The sequence below is a fragment of the Typopeltis vanoorti genome, chromosome 7 (assembly GCF_054136105.1).
Source record: "Typopeltis vanoorti isolate ZY-2024b chromosome 7, IOZ_Tvanoo_1.0, whole genome shotgun sequence".
In the NCBI taxonomy this organism is placed as follows: domain Eukaryota; kingdom Metazoa; phylum Arthropoda; class Arachnida; order Uropygi; family Thelyphonidae; genus Typopeltis; species Typopeltis vanoorti.
Window position 1 is genome coordinate 7,956,965 of NC_143555.1, and position 19,260 is coordinate 7,976,224.

The 19,260-nt window shown below is 36.0% G+C and overlaps 1 protein-coding gene across 1 annotated transcript in view; it reads left to right on the plus strand.

Moving 5' to 3' along the window:
- LOC150104473 (homeobox protein cut-like) overlaps positions 1-19,260 on the plus strand; it is a 436,834-nt gene that overhangs the window by 150,273 nt on the left and 267,301 nt on the right. The window lies entirely within an intron of this gene.

Consider the following 19,260-nt stretch of genomic DNA (forward strand, 5'->3'; position numbering starts at 1 on the left):
AATTTTGGAATGTGCATGAACGACTCTGAAAATAGCCGTCGTTATGTGTCTGGGTTGTAGAGTCCGCGCATAAAGCAGCACTTAAAGACCCCGTGGTCAATTTTCGATTTAGAAAATGCCACGAGAAGGAAAGCATTTGTGCATAGCAAAGATAAGTGTGCTTTTATAACCAGCGTCTTGCTACAGGTGCTCGTTGGGAGACTCGTACATTTGAGCCACATTAGCCCGGCTTTAGTAATGTTGCGGAGCCACTTTATGAAGTCACCAAGGAAAGCGAAACAAATGAACGTCATTAGCCGTGTTTTTCTGGAAACTCCGCATATTCTGTAACAGTAACTGTTGAATAGAGACAAAATTAAGTTCCTCCCAGATATATTTATTGAACGAAGCTAACTTTTATTTATCAAAACAGAAAAAGGGTGGCTTCCCACACAGCAGTAATGAGGATGTGGCTCGAAAAGTTGTTTCGAGAGGTTAAAAAAATGTAGTCTCGAGGTGGGGGGGGGAAATTCTTTCACCAAAAAATTCGAAAAACAGAGAAGACGCATAAAATTGATTAATCAGGACTTGCTGACGAATTAACTGAAATGAATATGATCAAACTAAAGGTCTAAGTGATATTCTGCTTTGTTAACTGTTAGTTTTGATAGGGAGCGTTTGCATTTATTAGCCACAAGATCTAATAGAATAAATTATTTTCTAATAATCTAAATGCAAGATATAATACAATTATTACTCCTCAGATAATGATTACGGTATGTATTCTTCTGAACTAATTGACAAGTTTTGATTTTCGTTAAGGGACGTGAAGTTATTTTCTTCATGATGCAGATACCTATAGACCAAGCAAGTGCAATATTTCTGTAGAAATTGGGGTTTCCTTCCTTAAATATTGATATCAAGATGATTTTGCATGTCATATTCGAAAATGTTACATAATTATTCCCATGGCGTGTATATAAATATATAGAACAGGGCATATACTTGTAGTGGGATCTTGCATATGACATGCTTATATAAGCAGTATACCTCGTGTGAAATTTATTTAAAAAATAGTGTACGTTATGGAAGTACGTTCCATTGTGATTCAATCGAGTTATTTCTCATTCAAATTAAGAAACTCCACAGTCTTCAACACTTTGTCTTTAAATAAGTCTGAATAAAAAAAAATATATCGGGGAATTATATTTTCTGTGGACTATAAAGAGCGTATGTTAAGTTAATTGATGGATTAACTGAACACCGATTTAAGTCATTGAATAAGATTCATTTATCGATTAACATTGGCAGTGCTCGCAGAAGTTTTATCTTTTAATCATTTTTAATAAAATATTGTTGAAGATGTTGAATTCATGGGAATTCAAAATCTGATTATTATTAATAGATGGTTGAAGACGGTGTTAAAAAGGTGCACGCAGTCTGACAAAGCCAAAATGCAATCTCCATTCAGACGAGATGTGAGTGTTTTGTATTCGCATTAAGCATTTGTAGTTTAATGATGAAGACATAATGTGGGATAAAATAAGTTGTTTACTTGCTTGATTTGGTGTAAACAGAATTTTACGCCAATGCATCGATTTTCGCAGTAGGTGTACTGTGAAGTTTCAATACTGGAATACTGTGAGTTGTCATAATAATAACAACACACCATAAAAACGAAGGAAAGGTCACATTAAAACTTACAAAACGAAAAAAATAACAAAAAAAAGAAGAAGCACACACACAGTTAGGAAATTATTGACCGTTTTAGTTAACTTACATTAGGTAGTAACGTGGCACTTTTTAGAATTTTCAGTTACTGTTTGGTAGCCGTTCTGTGATCCTGTACTGAAGTGAAGACACCTGTGAAACTTAGGCGAAAATTCTACACAAAAACATCAATTTTCCTCCGTTTGCGTAGTCTGTTGTTATACTGTGAAGCTCGATATACTTTAGCGATATACAAAGAAAGCGTGAGTGTACTTGTGTGGGCTTTATATCTGTCTCATTTCCTTGATATTGCTGACTTCTGAAAATATAAGTTTTTACTCTTTTTTTATTTATTTATTTTTTTTTTGTGAGGCCTGAATACTCCCCTGTTTTTTGCTGTTGAAATTTGCTGCTTCTTGCGGGGGGGGGGGTGTGTAGATGATTTTCATCTGGTTAAAATCAATAAGTCTACCATGTTTAGTCTCTACTGCAGGTTTTATGGATTATCTAACCCTTGACTTACCCATGGGACCGACATACGATAGGATTGCAGTCTTTCGTGAGTGGGATTCACGAAACTTTTTCATGAATCCCACTTCGTTTCTGATTCGTTTTTTTTTTTTTTTAAACTCATCAAACTCAAAATCATTGCTGCTTGGGATATTATTGGTAATTGTTGCTTATATAAATATTGTCAAAGGAGATAAATGTGCATTTAGTGTTGAGAGAGGCACTATTTTCACAGATAGTGTTATTCTGGAATAAACTAAACTATACCGAAAGATGAGGGAAATGTTTATAGAATATTGAATTGTTCACAAATTATCGTCTATATTATTACAGTTTTTCTCAAACTTTTCTGAACGACTTAACTAACAGAAATTTTTTCAATTAATTCAATTTTTCATATTCCAAATTATATCTACAAATATACAAACTTAGGATTTAAATATATATATATATATATATATATACTAATAAAATTCTCTCGCGGCCCACACTTTGGGAAAGGGTAGGGTAGAACATGCTCGAGTTAATAACATTGACTGGTTATAACACACTAGGCTAGACTTCAGTGGCATTGGATTTGCATCCTGAAAATATACAACGAATAGCCGATGCGTCTTTCTGGATGCAAATCCAATGCCACTGAAGTTCAGCCTTGAAGTGCTAAAATAAAAAAGTGTTATCATTGAATGAAAATTGAAATAGAGTGAGTTTACTATAAGTGAGCGTAGTATAAATCGCCACGAAGATTAACCTTCATTGCTTATAGAGAGTTGTATTCGAGCACGTCATTTGTTTAAAATTCATATCTACGACTTATCTGAAATTACGAATAAGACGTACAGAGATTGACATGTTTAAATTTACAAATTAGTGAGTGCATCCGCATTCTGTATTTAAGGTATTCCCGGCGTTATAGTAGTGATGGACGGTATATAACTCAAGATGAAGTTCATGATCGTGATATATATAATAACGAAATATTATCTGAAAAAATTCTGAAATAATAATAGCGATGTAAGAAAATTTATTATTAGGATCCTAATTAAACTATTAATTAGACTTTTTTAATTAAACTAAAATTAATTAAACTTTCTCGGGTCCTAATTAAACGATTAGGATCCGAGAAAGACAAAATATACGCTGGACATCATCTGTAAAATGGTTATAATTTCTTTACAGCTGTTATAAACATGTTGCATATAAATGAAGGGGAAACAGCGAATTCGTTACAATCTGTGTTTATTTTATTGCGTAATCCCTCTCCCGAAACTGACTTTTCAAAAAGTTTTTTTTTCCTTCTTGAAATTGAAAACTTCTCCCACTTTCAGATAGTTGGGTGGACAGAAAATGAGGCCATTATTGCCGTAGCTCGTTTTCTGGTACGCAACCCAACGAAGAGTTCCTAACGCCAACCGAAGTGAATCAGCAGCAGTAGAATGCGCGCTTTACTGTGCAGATGGCGACGTACCTTCCGCACCAATGCAACTCTTGATCAGCACAGTGATTTCTCAGTCTGTTGACTAACACAGCCAAGTACACGATATTAATGATACGCTCCTAGATTCTCGTACAGTTCAGGTGTTTAGAACCACAGCAGCGCCTTCCTCACATATTTAACTGGGTAAATTAAGTAATCTTAGAAATGAGGCTTCCCTAATTAGAGACACTATCATATGTTGGTGGCACTTGCAACCCTTTATTGCCCAAATTAATGGGTAGTGCACGCCGAACGTGGCATTGATGTGGTAGTTACAAGTGCTATTTCTTGATTAACCCTTTCTAGCGGTGAATGTGGCTAATGTAATTAGTATTCAGTTGCAGCGGAAACCCAACGATGGCTTTCCAGATCGCGAGCCACGCCGCTAAGGAAATCCGACCACACTGTATAAATTTATGACGACATCTACGGAATACGTCAGTAGCAGCGAGCATTAAAAGTTGCAGCACACATCCGTCTAGTGAACAAAGCCGCCTCCATCATCGCCAAAGTCCGGCATTCACCATTAACCAGATATGTTTACCTAACAACGTATAGATTCCGGTTCATTTTGTCAACGTCGTATTTACCGCAATCACAACAGACACAGTTATTAACGCGTTTCCTATTCTATTGGTTCGGAGGACATATTGCCGAGCACGGGATACCTTTTGTATGAATTAAGAAAATGTGCTTTAGATAATTTCCTTTTGTCTCGTTGTAAATCATATTGGTTACCCTATTAGTAAACAGTGAACTGGCCGCTTCGAACAATGCCACTGTTTACACTAATACCGCGTGCTATGTTGCATTTAAACTGTAAATAGAGATAAGACCGTATTCCTTCTCTTCAAGTTATTTGCATTGCTCTGTATGGAATGCGTAACAGGGAAGTATCGCAAATAAATAAAGTTTGTTAAATGAACTTTTCCGGTTAGCACTCTTGCCTTTGGGTTCGATGAACGGATAACTGCCTCTCCGAGGATTTTTCTCTCATTCGCAGCCTAGTAAACACCTACTCACGTTAACTGATATTAAATTTAATTACTGTGTTCTATAGAGCACGTTATGTTCCACTGCTAACAAAGAAGACTGAAAAATGAATGCCAGAGAATCGCTTCACTCTCACAGTTTCGTCTTGATGATGCTAAAATATTTGAAATCAAAAGCGCACGTGATTTATAACTTTTGTTGCACTTTCTTTCGAGGATATCAAACCTCTAATTATTTCTTCGAGTGCTTTGTTTTTATCACCCTTTGTAGTGCCAAAATATCCGCATTTGGGTCAAAGCACACTTAATGGATCCAAACCGGGATGGTCGACAGATCAGCTGGTAGCCATTAGGCCAACTGCTTTTTTGCATCCTCATCAATATGTATTGCGTGTTATTAAATGTTTTATAGCAGTGTATGAATTAACGACTATTAATATATCTCCTTTGATTATATCGTGGTGCCATCTGGTAGCATTCGAACCAACTGTTTTCTCTTTGTTCTATTCTGGGATCACTCGTTAAGCGAAGAAAGCCACTAATTAGGAGTCAAATAATATCGTAAGTGAATCATCGTTTAGACGTTTACGTTTCGGAGTCTGTTGGCCTCTTCTGCAGTACTAGTGATACTGATAATGATTTGTGTGAACTCATATTATAGGAGAATTCCTTATAAGATTGTCTGCAATCGCCTTTATTTTAATTATATATACATATCAGGCTGAATAAAACTTTATCTTTATTTAACATTGCGTCTTGAAGGATTTAATGTTTATTAAAAAAAAAAAAAAGACGGAATTCACCTTTTCTGCGTTTGCTACAATATTCTTATTAATATGAAGGTTCTTAGTAAAAGATTTTTGAAATCTGAACTGAATGGGAAAAAAAAGCAGTTTTCTTGAAGATAAATGCACTTCGAAATTTTGTTCTACAAGAGATTCAACAAGATAAATATTGAGTGTTGAAATTTGTGCTGCGCTTGGTTATGAATGTACAAATTTCCACTCTATTAATTCCATGAGTACAGTCTCTTTAATACATGTTTGTTTTAATTTGGAAAAATAAGATACGCAAGAAAAAAAATAGTAATCTGCATATCATAAATAGTTCACATTCCATTTAATCGGATTTTACTTAAAATATGACTGCAGCGTTCCCTTCTGAAATTAATTCACGAAATCTAATTCCAGAAAAGAAACCGTGGAAACGAATTGGAACTGGTGCTGGCCTCTTTCTTACTCACTAATTGGGGACAGATTAATTTTTCAACTTGTCTGTTAAATTCAGCTCGTTTATTGCACGAAAATTAATTATTAGTATAAATCAAGTATATTAAAAAATGAATCGGTACAGTTGCAAAACAAAACTGAATTGCATCAGAATCCGTTTAACTCTCAGCAGTTAAACGGAAACAGCATTCAACCGAGCGTGATGGTGCTTTCACAGTTCCTCCCCCCCCCCCCCACAGGAATTTGAATTTGTGAATTTGAACCCAACTATGGCATGAATGTTTTGTGAATATCTTCAGGTGGTAGATGACTTTCATCGCCAGGTGTGGGACCATCCTGCTTACTGGGGACCTGAGGTACTATGTTTGGCGTCAAGTGCGAATCTTCGGATTATTATAACTCAAGCTCAACACACTACATGACAGCTAAAAATATAATAAATAACTTTAAGCGATAAGTTCTTTAACACGACCAGACAAATTAAATGGGTTTGAAATGAATACAAATGATATATTAATGTCCCGTACTTTGTACAGTACTCTGTTGAAACAACCGGAAAACATTTTATCGGACCTCTTAATGGCATTGTAGGGAACTAATTATTGTTATTCTCGATTTTTTTTATCTTCAGTTGATGAGATTTCAATAATTATTGAGACGATTGTGTGAAACGCCTCTGTGGAGCAGTAGTATTAAACGTGCCCTTCGGTTGCAATGAGCTGAGATCCACTCCTATTGCAGACATGAGAGGAACACGCGCTTGTACTTTTTAGCAAGTCACCTTCCCTGAAAAGTGCGCGCACAAATATTCCCAAACATCCCTACTCAGTAGAGGTCGAACCCGCGGTTGGAGAACGAGTACGTTAATCACGTCGCAATATCGATATAGTTTTAATTAAAATCTTTATGCGAGTGATCTGTACTCGCAATTAGTTGTTGTTGTAAATATGTACAGAAATGTTTTCATTTCCAGAAAACCCTCAAAATCTTGATTTATTCTACCATAGTGGCAGTCACAAAAGGAATATATTTTAAAAAAATACGTGATGACTACAGCAATAAGATCTTCTTGTTTTGAAATATTAATAGGAAAGTGAAGTTTTCGTTCTTTAAAAAAAGTAAATCAAAATAAATATATAAAGAAAGAAAAATGAAAAGTTCTTATAAACCCGTCCCCCTAAAATCCTTGAGTTTGCACCGTTTTATGTGCAGAATCCTATCCATGAGCATTTGAGTTGGTAGCCGTTTCCAGGCAACGAACATGGTTTGAAGTGATTATTGATCTGAGTTGACAGGTTCATGGGAGCAATCTGTTTCTTCTTATCAGCCTCGAAAATCACTCCTAATATCGAGAACTTTTAAGCTGCTGCACATTAACAAATCGCAATGAGCAATTCGATTCTTCGCATTTTCAATTACGTTTGCTGTTCTTTCTAAAAATTGCGCCATTCTTTGGAATGCTGGGTGTGTGGGGAGGGAGTTTTGTAATTGCGGCCAAAACAACCAAGGCTAGTGTATTGTGTCGTTAATAGCATGCGTTCTTCTATTTTTTTTCCCGGAGAAACGCAAGTTTCCGAGAGAGGAAACCTTCCACTTACTAACTTATCTTCAGCTGAAAAGCCCTTATAAAGATTCTTTACTTTCTAGATGGGGTTTGAACTGAAGCCAGTAGGTATTCAGCTAGACTGTTGGATTTCTATTTTCTTTGGAGCTGCCTTCCCAGGTAGCCATGTTCCTGATGCAACTTTTGCCGGACTCATCTCTTACTGCACGCAAGTTGTTTTCGAAGAAGTACAAATGCGAATCCAGGAATGTACCTAAACACGAATGACAACCATGGGTTTATAATAAATTATCAAATTCATTAACAATATTAGCATAATTGTCAGACTTTTTTTAAAATAACTTAAGTGCTGGCTTTTCTATTTTATTTTATCATAAGAATGGCGGTGTCTGTGTTTGTGAGCTTTAAACATTACTTTAACTTCTCCATTCATTGGAAATTCGTTTCTCTCACGAATAAATACTTTACTGTTCTTCTTATTTAGATTCTTATCAGATCACTTTAATGCGAATCAAGCAGTGACAAGAAAACCTTTTTCGGAGCCACTTTGGAGACTCAAGTCAAAATATTTTTGTAACTTGGAACGAGGTCCTATGCCTAGCAGCAACCCAATGTTACAAACTCTGCCTGCATTTTCACTGAAATGGTTCATTAATGCAGTTTTTTGGAGGGAAATGATTAAAAAAAACCCAACATATTCGTAATCAGTGTAACAAAATTCAGTAGAATTCTTCTAAACGTCACTAGTGTTCGTTACGTTTTTAAGCCCTCCTGAGACTTAACACTGAGGAAGCGTAAAAAGACTGTGAAGTGTAACTCAAAAAAACATATAAATCGCTAAACGTTACCTAAGTTAAAACAGCCTTTTCTTTTTTTTTTTTTTTTCCCTCGTTTCGGTTTTCTGTGAAAGACGAGTTTGCTTTGATTATCACTTTCATGGCATTTTGGACTTCCAGCGGGAGTCATGTGACAATGACTAAGACTCGCATGGTAATGCATGCTGAGTTTTTGTGTTAAAAACCTAGTTAAGGTGCAATTTCATGCCTCGTACATTTCAGTGTTTAGTTTCGCATTAAAATGCAATTTTTAAAAATAGTACGACTTCTCGTGCATCCAGAGTTGGTTAAATAATATTTTTTAAATTCATGACAAATGTAACGAAAAAGATTGTTTTGCATCGGGTAATTATTTGAATTTTTAATGAATTCTTGTTTTATCTAATTCATTTCAATGAATAAACAAACTTGCGTTTCTGCACTAACTTCAAACGCCCACTCAGCGCGTACAAATTGAATTTTTGTACTCTTTGTGTATGCCTTAAAAATAGCCGAAGTATTACTTTAAAACATTTTTACAAGCTAAACTACAAATTCCTTCGTATTTACATTATCTATCATTAGCCATGAAGAACAAATCTGAAAAATAACAAATTTAATAGAGAATTTTTTCCCGTTTATACTATTTTGCCATTTCAAGCGAAATTCAAAATGCAACTGGTGTTTTTAAATTATAAATTCTATATTTAAATTGTGCAAAACAAGTCGCCCATTAGCAATTTAAATCGTCAAATAAACTAAAACATTGAAGGTATATTTCTATCCGATAAATCATGGTGATGATATTTTAATTACCATTCCTTAGATCTTCGTGCATGTTTCAAGCATAAATATTTAGGTAACTGGTGAGTTCGAAGCGTGTGCAGTTAAAGAAACTGCTCAGTGTTAGTTTACTTTGCAAGAATTATACAGTCTGCGGAATTCTTAAAATAAAGATGGAGTTTTCCTCTCCATTCGTTAATGATTTCAAAAAAATCAGCTAACTTGCCTTATATTAGAGGTATCTCCTCTGCTGTTCAGGAAAAGCTTCAGGAGAGATAGCCTTATTTAACCATATCTGTCATGAATGGATTTTCCAGTGAAGCAAAGAAAACAATCCTTTCTTGTTAAGATGTTAAACTGTGCATCCAGCAGAAATTCAGGCAGAGGACCTCTTGCTTAAAGAGATAAACTCTTAGATATCATCTCTTTTTCCTCTTATGGTGTTTACATACGAAAAGTGAGAAAACTTTTTTTTTTGGCATGTAATCTTTCACTGCAGAAGTTCATTCTGTATCAAATAAAAAAGTACAAAATGATTGATGTATTGCACGCATTGCCAGATCTGTTAAATACAGCAACCTCTTCAACCATTGCATTTCCTTCAAGCCGTGAATGGATTTTTTTTAAGATCAGACGTAACTTTTTGTTTGTGATGATCAGGTGGGAGGAGTGGTTTGAAACCTACTCGAGAGACCATAAAAATAATCTCATATCAACTCGACACGAGCTATGTGGCTTGTGGATCGCAGTTTGGCCATCTTCAATTTAGATCGACTTCAAAATTAAACCTTGGAATATAAAATATCCACTACATGATAATGCTGCTTCCCATGCTTCGGTTTTATTCGTTAAGAAGGGTGCAAAAGAAAATAGTAAAATCATGTCCGGTACAAACCACTACTACACCAATTCCATGTGCACAAATGATTGTTTGTGTACATGGCATTGGTGTAGTAGTGGTTTTTACCGAGCATGGTTGTCCTGTGACATCTCTGATGATTGTAGCGGTTAGATGAAGTTGGGGGTAGCAGGGTGTGAGTTTAAAACTTTTTTTTTGCTTTTGATATGCTGACGATCGTTAACTGCGAGGATATTTTTTTTTCCTTTTCAGAATGCTGTTTCGATTGATGCAGCGATTGACGCATACCATTGTTTCTCATTCGTTTACCACCATCGGAAACCGTCCTGCAAATGGGACATTTGTTGGACACTGACCGTTTGTGTTGCATGATAACGCACGGCGATAGGACACGTCAAGAGACTAGTCGAACTTGGAAACACTGGAGTATCTGCACAAAAGACCTCTTTTGACAAGACAGGTCATCTTAAGCGACATTGGTTAGTCAAAACTGCTACTCAGATGGAATTTTTCAGTTAATGTGCGAAGGCGTTATTCAGTTAGTCAGAAAAGAAATATAAATTATACGCACGAAAATTATTCGTAGCGATTACTTTGTTCCCCTTACGTTTAATGCTGGAAACTTTCACGAATTGTTCATCTTTTTCATTCTTCCAATCGAGCAGTCATCCCACCCCCCTTTTCCTGATAACAGTATGCCTGTTGTGTTGCATTGTAGATGAATTCGAAGATGTGTTTTGATGTCGTTTGCTATTTTAGACAAAAAGTAGTACTATTTTAAATAAATAATTTTTTTTAAAAAAAGGCTTGTTGCATCGCATTGACATAGTATCAGGGAATGGTGCCAAGTGTGTACACACACACACACACACACACACACACACATATGATTAATAATATATTAATACTATATGATTTTAAATATAATTAATGCAGTATAATAATTCAATACCTTTAAATAGTTTTCGAAGTGTGATAATTCGTTTGTAATATGTAATAAGGGTAAAATAATGAATTACATTTTACATGTTGTTGTCTAAATAACCAAATTTCTCTTTATAGTGACTGCTAAATACGATTAACAGATTCACAGTCACTTTTAAGAATTTTCAATCGTATAATCAGTATTAATTGGTAGTCATATGAAGATGACTTGTAATTCGATTGCATGCGTTCATGTATTCTTAACACTGTTTTTACTGATTTGTTGTAGCAAAACAAAATATAAAGTTAGAATACTTAGCTGTTTTGACTGTCTTTGATATTTCTGTAAGAAATGGTAGCAACATAATAATTAATACGGAAAGGCTACTCAAGGATCACATTCAGATACCAATTTTGTGCCCGTTAAGTGTAAGTATCAAAGCCTCGGATATTTTTAAAACGACGCTAAAAGAAACACGCACTGAGCAAGCTAACGATGTGGCATTTACTGCAAGCTGCGGATGGTTTTAAAGGTTTATAAAACGAAACTAAATGAATAATAAACTTAATGAATTATGCGATGTAGCTGTTCAAACGTCATGTTTAATTTATTTAATAACATTTAGAATAGTTATTTCTTTTATTGCGCTGTCGGAAAATAAAAATTCGCATTGTTTTGATCAGCATAAATCCGCCTAATACTCTTGTTTTTAGGACCTATTAAGAACGTTATGCGACTAATCGGTGCACATGTCCAAAATAAAAATTTAAAAAAAAAAATGTGGAAAGCAAGGAATTTTTTCTGGCAGTTTGCCATTTACGGCTTTCGTATACGACATCAGTTCCATTACAAGGGTTGTTAACATATGGAGATTATGATCAGTGGGATTTCGTTGAGCGGTATTTTTTGACAGATAATCTATTGAAAATGAAAACCGAGTGTGCTGCCTATAGAAAACACGCAACAGTTAAACTCGGCTCTGTCGAAAATTCTAGCGAAACCATTCGTCGTGTAGGAGTTCTTGAATCGCATTTCAAAATTAATGAAGATTGTCAAGTATTTTAAGTAATAAAATGAGAGGGAGAAATTATAAATTTTTCCATTTTGATCTGTCACGTAGCAATGCACTGTTCTTTCTTATTGCTTAATTCAGTAAATTTTTCTTTCCACCATTTTCTGCCCGTGATATTTTTTCTCCTTTCTTTTCTGATCTTCCTTTTCCCTCGCGGTGTCGAGGGTTTATTAATCATCGGACCTCAAACTGTTCACAGGATAAGGTGATCAGCCTTACGACCCGGTGTATCCTGTGTCTGTAGTTTTGAGTTCTCAAGGCCGGTTTGCCTGCTTTTCGGGATGAAAAACCCCAGGATAAACGGGGGAGAAAAGCCTACTGTCCACGCCCAAGACCTGCTAACTTGGCTATGGCAAATCCTTCAGCTCCTCACGTCACCGACGGGAATCGGACCTAGGACACTCCTTCCCCAGGCATATGGTTGCGAAGCGCACAGCCATTATGCCAACGGCGCTTTTATATTTCTAAAATCGGTTTTAAATATATCATAAATATCACCTGTATTATCTCCACTCTCGTTCCTATTCCTTTCCATACTCCATTAACGATTATTTTTAGTATTTCTTCCTTGTCATAACTGTGTCTAATTCATATCGTTCTTTCAATGGCAAATTAATCGTTTATCTTCCCTGCTATCGCATTCCAGTTTTCATCTTTTCCTTATAATTATCAAAAGATGAAATATAATTTCTTCTCTCATAGTGTCGGTATAACATTTACAACGGTTTGTTTGTGAAAATTTTAGATTTTCCAAGTATTACCTTGTCTCTCCCCCACCCCATTCTTAACAGCATGTAATTACCTCATTCGATCTCTTATGATTTTCTTTTCGATTTTTACTTTAACCTTTTCCTCTATCCAGATACTTCGTTTATTCCATGGCTGTGTGAGTTTGTTGTTTGTATGTATCAAAGTTCATAGTCGGATTTCAGCTTCCTTAACTGCAGTAGAAGATCGTGTTTTATGTTTTATTAATATTTTTTTAAATAAAATAATCCACTTTTAAAACAACTAGTATTGTTTAGTGTAAGTCATTAGCAATTCAACCTTGAACATCGAATATGGTCTAAAAGAATTGGAATGCATTCTTTTCTTAAATTCCGTAACTTGAAGATATGTTTAATAAATTAGACTTCTGGCATAATAAAAGAACCTCAAACCACATATGCAACTTAATCCCTAAAGGATTGTTTTGGGATTAAGTCGCGTAACTGTGAAAGCTCACTAGTGAAGTGAAAGTTTGCAGTGAAAGCTCACCTTTATTTCAGTTCTGTCTTTAAACGGGAGTCCGGATTATGCAATCCTAAGACCAGCTAGTGGAGTCGCTTAAAATCAATTCGCATTCAAAAGTGTGGCGCCAATTCGGTTTGACACTTTCACATTAGTGATAGACCGCTCCGTCCAAATATTGGTGTGTACGATCTGTCTGCTGAAAGAAAAATAAATGTTTCAGTAATAAATTTAACTTATTTTGTAGAAGAATAATCTATTCACTTCTTCCTATTACTTCATTCCCCCAATGATGATACCTGAGTTTCCTTTTTTTTTTCTATTTCCGAAGTAAGGTTGTGGGATTGCATAAGAAAAACTGCTGAGATCAATGCCATTTGATTAGTAAAATATTTCAGTAAGTTCCGTCTCCTTTTTAATCGTTCGTGAGTTTCACTTGCTGAATATGCCATCTTCTTTGGACTTCTTCCGAACCTCTTTCAAGTGCTTGTTCTCAGAGCGAGCTTGTCACTTGAGATATCTTTGTCAGTTCTCTTAATCTCTGTTCAGGTAATGGATACGCGTGTACTCTGTTCAAAAATCTTCGATTCATGGTTGCAACACGTATAATTTAAACACAGTTTTAATTTTTTATTCCTTAATAACTATTTAACTCGAGTGCATTTGGTTACAAAATATTTTTAATGGATAACTGTTCTAGTATTGAGTTTGTTGACCACGTATTTATTTGTCCCAGTTGAACTCGATCTATTATCAGAGAATTTTTCCTTCATTTGGAAAGAACTTGAATGATGTCACTTCGGGTGAATTAGCCGTTCTCATTGGGCAGTGGGTTTCCTTCCAGTTAAAAACCAGGATCCTCTCTCCCAAATTGAGAAAGCAACTGGGGAAGACGCACTTATAAGACAGCATTCTTGCCTGGTAACCTTGGTTACTCTCTGCCATGATTCTCAATGACACGTCAGCCCTTGTTGTGGTTACGTAAGCCACCATTTTACATGAATGTATTTGGGATTTTAATCACATCATAAACAACCTCTGTCTATCTTTTTGAGGCAAATATTTTTTGGAGCTCTTTATTTATGAAAGTTGCTGTACATAAGCAATGATAGGCAATATTAAAATCCAAGAGATGGTTTATTTTCTCTGTACATCCACTGAATGAGAAGCAGAATTTTCACGATCTGTAGCTGGACCATATAATAGTTGGCGTTCGGTCGTATATTTAAAAAAAAAAAAAAAAAAAATTAAATGTATGTGTATAGATCAGTGATAAGGCCGTTATATGACAAGTGCGTTGTAATTGTGCAGTTGTCTCCCCCCCCCACCTAATTTTTTCTTCGCTTTTAATATGATTTCACATCCACGAAAGTTTAACTTATAGCGCATTAGTACCGTGGACGGGCAAAGTTATTTATTTTTACCTGCTTTAAAATAATCCAAACTCGATTCTAGACTCGAAGCCTGGAACTCTTCAAGCCACCAGGCTTCCAATAAGTGTCTAGGCTCACACGGGAAGATGAAATTCATCTCCCACCATCTAAACATTCACAGATCATCCATTTCCCCAGCGATATATTCTAATCCCCCCCCCCCCGCCAGCCTGTTAATTGGAGGGCATATATGAGAGCCACTCGCTCAAAGAAGCCATTTGTTCAAGATTTCCTGTAACAGAGTTTGGTAATAGTACTACAAACAAGTTAGGTGGGCAGACAGCATGAATTTGGCTAAAGTTCTTGAAAGATATGATTTTTTCAACCTACAAACAGTGTTTTAATTCAGCTGTGATATGGATATTTTTTATATTTTTGAAATGTTATCAGAGATTCGAATCACGGTATTACAAACCCGAACCTGCTTACTTGGATGCCTGAAATAGCTTGAAAAATTTCCGCATTTGGTCCAGATAGGACTCCTGGATTATCTAACCTCAGTATTCACCCAGGGTTCTATGTGTTTTACATTATTTTATCCCTTTCGTGGATAGAATTGTCAATAGATACAATTGATAAAATTTCATTTTTGAAATCCCAAACCTAGGCTGATGATAACAACAACATAGGTTTGGGATTTCAGAAATGAAATTTTAAATGCGATTGTTTTTTGAAATGCCTCTATGTATAGAAATTGGAGATATTAATGTACATTTTATTGAATTAATAATTAAATGTAACTTGTATCTAAATTGGCAGCTGCCATTCTGCCACTTTTATTGAAATTCAGTTAAAACATGAGCGTCAACTAGCCACGCTCCACTGACGGTCGACTTTCGAAGTCATCAAAGTTCACTTTCTTGGTCGTTTTCTTGCCGTTATTAAAATCTCTTCTTCCTATAGTACTCCTTTTTTTAATAAAGAGTAGTACTGTTTTGAATGGGACTTCTATAAAAAAAAGTAAAAATACGAAAAATAAACAGAAAATTGGCCGAATATCTTATCCATCACATCATAAGATTATAGAAACTGATGATGTCCCTCACATATCGGCTTGTGGAGCAATGCTGAACTTGGATTTGCATTTAGGAATGTGTGTACGATATTTGAACAGTATGCAATTTAACCAATCAGATATTATGCTTATTTTATTTAATAACACTGAGATTAACTATTTTTCCTTTTCATTGCGCTTTTGGAAAATGGTTTTCATCCCTCATTGAAATGTTCCTCATAATCGCATGTTTTCAGGGACGTTATACAAGTACTCGGTGATTACACAAAACTGTTATTTACCTGGCTGTTCTCCCTGTAGAACTATCGTACACGATATTAATTGCAAAAATGCTGATAAATTATAATCAGAATTTTCCGTTCTAAAATGAATTACAGATTACGGATGACTATCCATAACGATTCATCTTATTTAAGAGCTGATTCTTAGCTGTAGAGGATTTCTGGGGCTTCACAAGCACCTGATTCTAGAATAAGACCTTGTGTTACTTACAAAGCTTGTGTACACCGTTTTATGTACTTTGGATTTGCATATATTTTACTATTTGATGTGCTTTAGGTTTAGCCCACACACGGCATTTATTTGTTATAGTCCTTGTGGGCTGTCATGAGTGGGATTGATAAAAAAATGCTGCTGTTTGAATACCTGTAGTTGTGATTAGATGCCTTCATCCTTCCTTCTTGGTTACGCTTCTCTCTCTCTCTCTCCCTCTCCACTCGACATCATTAAGTAAGTTGGCCAAGTGGTTATCGTATACTCTCTCCAGCCAAGAGGCTGCGGGTTCGAATCCCCCCAAGGCATGGATGGATGTGATTGTTCTACTAGCCAATTACCATATGTACTGCTGTGACTTCTGTTCTGGCTCATTATGATCTTTGATGTCTTTGCGCCATAAAAAATCAATCAATCATTAAGTAAATATTAACAGCGACGAAATGTGCTTTAAAAGCAATGCATTTTTTTTAAAAGAGGAATTCATTCATGGGAGTTTTATGTATTATCCGCTGGAAATATTTTTATACGTTTCTGTGAGAAGGATAATCTGCCATATTTTTTTTTATTGGTTCAGTGATTTCTTCCCCAAGAAAGTTGTAACCCTAATAGTACCAAGCATCCTGAACGTTGTAATTCCAGTGAAATCTTTCCGTTTTCTCCTTTTACCCTAAAAACATGCGCTGAACTTGAAATGCAAAAAAAAAAAAAAAAAAAAAAAAAGGGGGAAAAAAGTTTATTTTATTTATTTATTTATTTTTGGAAACTCTCATATTTTGTTTCTGTGGATAATTCATACTAAAGCCAAATCAGAGTTGGCTATATGCCTGTCATTAACCGTCAGAGAAGCACTTGATGCATTCGTTGTACCAATTTACATGTATTAACTTCATGAAAATGCATAATTTATTCGGAATTGTGTACCTTCTGTAGAATTTACAATATTCCAATTCTCTATCAGAAAGCGTCTGTATCTTTTCATCAAACTTCGCTGAGGAGTGCTCCCTCTGACCTTCCCTCAACACATCCTGAGCAACAGACCTTGGGCAAATACGGGTTTGATAAGAATTTAATTCAAAGCAAAATCGATGTATAGCATGTTTACTGTGTGTTTGCGCCAAGTGACCTAATTCAGGAGGCGATACCATCCATACCCTATGAATCATTCACTCACAAAATATTCTACGTTGTGAATGGTAAACTGGAACCTAATATTTAATGTTCTATGTGACAGGCGAGAATTGAGAGCAAGCATTCTGCCATTAGTAAGAAACATCAGCTCGCCAACAGCCGAGCGCTGCCTTTTCATCAAATAACAATCCTCTTCCCACTGCGCAGTGCTACAATGAAGCTTACTTTGCAAAGCTCCTCCGTCTACTGCGTACGCTAAATACCCCAGTTAATAATTTTTGTAATCTTTCCTCATCCTTCATCACGCCGCTGTTACCTCTGTGGCCAGCCGATTAATGTAAGAACAGAGGTCCAACACTTAAGTAAAGTCATAAAATATGTCCCAATACATCCCTTTTACGGCTTTTGTGACGAAGACAAAAGTATACTTTAACGCCTGGATTCGCACGTAATGTATTTTTATGTAGTGTTAATACTCGCAAATCCTAGTAAACTTTGTTTTTAGCAGGCGGAGGTGTCGTGCGAGATTTAATTTCGACAGACACACATATGTTTATCGTTGTTAAAGAACTCCATTCCATTTATTCAGTCGAGAGAGCTAATTCGCGGATATCCCTGTTGTGTGCGACATCTGCCGTGTCATTGCCATCCGCGCTAAACTAGAGACTTTTAACTCCGCCATCTCACCTCGCCGGGGATATGCAAACTTTGTAGCCTTGTTCGGTGTCGGTGCCAAGAAGTCCGGCAAGTTTGTCCACTGGTTAGTACCTATGTCCGAGCCAGTGTCGTGTGACGGCATGCTCACCAAAGCGTGTCTCGCGCTCGGCACACTTTGTGTTGGGAGCATTAGGACTGGAGGTATAGGACTAACGCGTCATTAATTTCGACGACAGCACTAACCCTTGCCAGGGTGATGTGGCAGGATCAAGCCACAGACTTCCTGAACTGAGGCTGCTCTGCTTTGGATGCTGCAGAGATTATCATTAATCAGACAGTTTCTGCTCCATTATAAGCAAATGGGTTTTAATTTGCCATTGTTTAGAGCAACTGGAGTATCTTGTTGTTGGAACAGTTCATGCGTTACAGATTTATGTACGCTTTTATACTGGGCCGCTCATGAATATTCATTAAGGGCCTTAATAACTCGTAGTAATAACTATTAACTCTGAAACTTTTCCAGGAGAAAAGACCGCAGTTGTGACTTGGCGGTTCCGCTTGCTGCTGCTAATGGTAATTAATTTCTCACTCTAAACTTTCCACATCTCACAGACGATTCTCGTCTGCATTGTCCTCGGGAATCGAGGGCTGCAGTTTGATATCAGTAGGGGCACATCAGCGATTTCATAGCCCGCTGATACAGATGGCTCAGTGTCCCGCGGAAGACAGAGGTGGAAGAGCCAAAAGGTTAGATTGTGTTAGGATATATGTAATTCCCTTTTATTGGTACACTAGCTGTTAATGGCTGACCATCTGTTACCGCCGTTCGTGGTAAAAGCACCAGAACGCTATCACGTCACTAATATAATGTTGTCATTATTGCACACTTACTATTATTATTATTATTATTACGGATAAATCAGACGCATACTATACGTTAAACGGTAGAAAGTCTAGTCGAATGTATTTTACAATTTCTCTTGTCGAAATGTTTAAAGATGCAATTCAAGGACAAAAATGTTTTTCAGCGATTAAAAAAAATAGTTTTTATTATTTGGAAGTTTTTAATTATAACTAATATTCCAATTGATTTCAGCCATTCTAATGAAACATGTAGATCAGACACCATCATTATTATCTTGTAAAGAAACTGTTAACACACGTATTGATGCAGGGAAAAACATTGCTAATTTCTGGTATTTCATGACTTGTTACAAGCGCATCATCATCAGAAAACAAAAAAATATTTAAAAATAACTTTAAAATTCTCTACATTTAACTGCAACTATCTAATTTTTTTTCTCGCTCTGGTGATACTCTTGTAACAATCGGCGAAATAAATACTACATGCTCTTTTTTTTTTCCTAAACATGTCTTTCTCTCAAAA